This window comes from Arachis ipaensis, chromosome B02 (assembly GCF_000816755.2).
Source record: "Arachis ipaensis cultivar K30076 chromosome B02, Araip1.1, whole genome shotgun sequence".
Taxonomy (NCBI): Eukaryota; Viridiplantae; Streptophyta; class Magnoliopsida; order Fabales; family Fabaceae; genus Arachis; species Arachis ipaensis.
Window position 1 is genome coordinate 68,337,317 of NC_029786.2, and position 4,379 is coordinate 68,341,695.

General features: G+C 28.4%; 1 pseudogene; it reads right to left on the minus strand.

The window, feature by feature from the left end:
• The window catches only part of LOC107625408, a 39,895-nt pseudogene that overhangs the window by 22,877 nt on the left and 12,639 nt on the right, over positions 1-4,379 (minus strand).

The window sequence follows — 4,379 nt, forward strand, 5'->3', positions numbered from 1 at the left end:
TAAATCTGATTTAAAACAAAGAAATTACAATTAGAGATTTAATTTTTGATATCTAAAACGAAAAGAGTATAATAGAGAGAAAAAATAATGTAAAAAGATAATCACGCTTTTGTTAAGAGAAAATAATAATTTTAATTTTTTATTTCATGTATTCTAATTTTTAAATGAGATTTAATTTTGGCTGAAATTCATTCTAACGGTAATATATATATATATATATAATGCGTTGTGTGCGCGCGTGACAGGCACGCCGGCGAAAAGAGAGGAAGACAGAGAGAAGAAGAAGAGAGGGAATTGGGAGGGTGGGGGTTTGTTGTTTACGAAAGCCAAAGAATGTATGGGTTACCTGTGAAGCCTTCAAGAACTGGTGTGCCTTCTTAAGCATAGGTCCATACTCTGCACTTAGATCACAAGCAAGTATTGCTTGTATAGAAAAAGCTACATCCCACGTTTGACTACCGAGAGCCTGCATTAGTTAAACGACCCCATTTTTAGTTATCCAAAATTAAAAGAGATTATTTTATCATGAGAAAAAAGGAATTTTTTTTATTTTAGTAAATAAAATAAATGTAATAATTATTAAAATAAATAATTAAAAAATATTTATCGATTTAAATTTTTCAGTCTTATTTCGTTTACAAGACTGAAAAATTTAAATCTGACCGAAAAATTTAAATCAGTAAATATTTTTTAAATTAATTATTTTGGTAATTATTATATTTATTTTATTTATTAAAATAAAAAATTTAAAAAAAAGCTATGTATATTAAAATTAGAGGGGTGATTGGAGACAGTAAATTTTGTGATTTGTAGTCATTAAATAGTTATTATTATTGATGTTTTTAATGGTGTGTGATTGAGTAAATTTTGTAATTTTTTTTATGTTTGGAGTTAGTAGTGTAGACACTCTAAAATCTAGATTTAGGAGAAGGATATCTCGAGAAAAACTTGATGTTCATAGAAAATTTTACAAATTTAAAAAGAGATAAGATTTATTCAGAGAAAAAGAAAAAATAACCCATTGTGTTGCATGCAACACATATGTGTCATTTTAAATATAGAAGGGACTCAAATTTTTTGTTGTTTTTACTTTTTAAAATTCTTTGTAATGAAATATTGCTCTTTTTCTCAGTTAATAGTTTAATTTAGGGTTAAGTTCGATTTTGGTCTCCAATGTAGAGGTCGAAAATCGGAATTGCCCCCAATTTTTTTGCTACGAAATGGTTCCCAAAGTTTCAGTTTGTTTTAAAATCGTCCCTCGAACGAAAATACTCTTCTCCCTTCACCCTAAAATCAACCACCACCACCACTACCAAAACAGAAACCTACGCCCAACTAGAACCACCACCACCACTATCAGTATCATCATGGTCATCATCATCTTCATCAGAACTTTCTCCAAAATCAACAAAAATCAACCAGAAATCCAAGCTGAACAAGAACCTACCACCACCACCACCATTATCATCATGGCCTCATCATCATCATCATCAGAAAATTCAAGCAACATGCACAGATTTCAAATTCAATTAACAAATTCAGCAACAACAATATTCTAAATTCAAATTTCAGCAACAACAATATTCCACAACAAATTTCACAAAAAAATCCAAAAATTCACATAAAAACCAAGAAGAAGAAGCTGGTCATGCGGTGGTGCGGTGCGACAGGGCGGCAAGGCGGCGAAGAAGAAGAAGCTGGTGGTAGTGCTGTGCAATGCGGCAGGCGGCAGGGCAACAGCGCGGCAGGGCGGCGGTCCCCCTTCTCTCCCCCCTCCTCCCCCTCCTCCCCCCCCTTCATATACAATAAATTATAAATTGTACCTTTTGTCTCTAATGTATCAAAAATTTTTAATAATTATGTATAAATATTTTTAAAAGTAAAATTATAAAAAAATAAATTTGTTTAGAATAAAAATAATGTGATTAAGTATAATTTACTTAGATGTGATTAAAAAATAATTGAATAACTATGTACTGTAAAAAATTGATATTATTAAAGGATAAAATTAAAATTTATTTTTATGTATCGTTTTTGTCTTCAACATTTTCGTCCTATTTAAGTTCTTAACATTTGAAAATTGTCTCAATTTTGTCTCGCTATCAATTCTGTTCACATATTTCTAATGGTAAGACAATATTGAGTCAATTTTTAAATATTAGAGATTTAAATAGGATGATTTAAATATTAGAGACAACTTTAAAATTTATTCCAAATGTTAGGAACAAAAATATTTACTTTTTTCTTAACGATATGTAAATGTCATTTGACGATTTTTACGAATAAAAATTTGTTTTTACGTACAAAAAAAAAAAAAAAATACATTTTAGGGGTAATTTATATAAATAAATTGTTTGCCGCTCAAATTTACGCAATTGTATTGTTTCAAATATGAAGACGCAAATACATTGTTTTATATATCTATAGAAACCACTACTGTCACAGTAGCGGTTTATCAAAACACGTAATCCGCTATAACCAGCAGCGGATTACATGCGAATGGGAGAACACAGAAACCGCTAGAGGCTGTCGCGGTTTCTGTTTGTTGATACTTGGCCATAAACCGTTACTGGCAGTAGCGGTTTATGTGTATTCGGACATGTACGTAAACCGCTAGAGGCAGCAGCGGTTTACGTTGATTAGAAAAAATGTTTGTTTATGCTAAATTAAGTTACACAAAGATTGAGAGAAAGAAAACGGAATATATATTTTTTGCAATCATATGATTTATATGGATAAAAAATGAAGTAATTTTAAAGAAAAAGTGTATGCTTTATTGAATTTTTTACTAAAAATAAATTATTTTATCATTCATGAGTTTTAGAAGGGATGAAGATAAAAAAAAATTAGTCTTAGTTTATATATTTTAGTACTCTGTGAGTACTCATTCTTTGATTTGCTATTTAATCTCATTTTAATAATAAATATAAATAAAAAATTATTACATGCATATTTATATTTTAAATTTTATTCATCAAAATTATGATGCTATCACTATTATTTATCCAATTAATCAACTGTAAAATACAAATAATTTTTATTTTTTGGTATAAGATAACAAAGTTGCACAAATAAAAAAAATCATTTAGCTAGAACCTCAAATGCAAATCAGCAGTAAAGAACACAACCCATTTTTCAAACTCTCCAATCTCCTTTGTATGGTTGATATAAATAAAAAAGAATGAACTGATTTTTAAAGAGAAAAATATATGATTTAGTAAACTTTTGGCTAAAAATAAATTATTTTATTATTTATAAATTTTAAAAGAGATGAGAATAAAAAAAATTAGTCTTGCTTTATATAATTCAATACTTTGAAGACTGTATTTTTTTATTTGTAATTTGGTCTCACTTCTAATAATAAATACAAATAAAAAATTTATTACATGCATATTTATATTTTTTAAATTATATTGTGAAATGATAAATTAAATTTTTTATTTATAATATTATTTAAATAGTATATATCATTAGTTATTTGTTTTGCAATTATTTTTTAGATAAAGATTAGTTTTACTATTTGTTTTCATGCTCAACGTAAATGGCTGCTGCCTCTAGCGGTTTACGCACATGTCCCAATACACATAAACCGCTACTGCCAGTAGCGATTTATGACCAAGCATCAACAAACAGAAATCGCGACAGCCTCTAGCGGTTTCTGTGTTCCCCCATTCGCATGTAAACCGCTGCTGGTTATAGCTGATTACGTGTTTCGATAAACCGCTACTGGCAGTAGCAGTTTCTATAGATATATGAAACAATTTATTTGCGTCTTCATATTTGAAACAATGCAATTGCGTAAATTTAAGGGGCAAACAATTTATTTATGTAAATTGTCCTATATATATATATATATTGAAAATTCTAAATCTTAACTCTATAAATTATTAATATATTTATATATAAATATATGTGTGATTTAATTTATTTTAATATATATTTTATATTAATATCTAATTTTAATAACTAATTTTAATACATACTTACAATTTGTTGTTATATACCTTTTCTACTGCTCCAAAGCAAAGGTAATGAGTAATCTCATCGTCATATTGAATATGACTAAACGTTATTTCTAATGCCTTCTTTCTAAGCATGGAAAAGGGCCAATACTTTAGCAGAGGCTCTCCCACGTGATGAAGAAAACCCCATAATATATCTTGCATAAGAGGATGCGGATAGTAGAGATCCTCCTGAAAATTGCATGGAGTTAGGATGTGCTTGGAATGGGATTTTTTATATTGTCATTACACATCTAAAATACATAGAATAAAAAGTAAATAAACATAAAAATTGAATACTGTACATCCCAGATATGTAACGTTTAAAAAAATATATATTTTCGATGTACCCAAAATATGTTATATTTACATAGATAT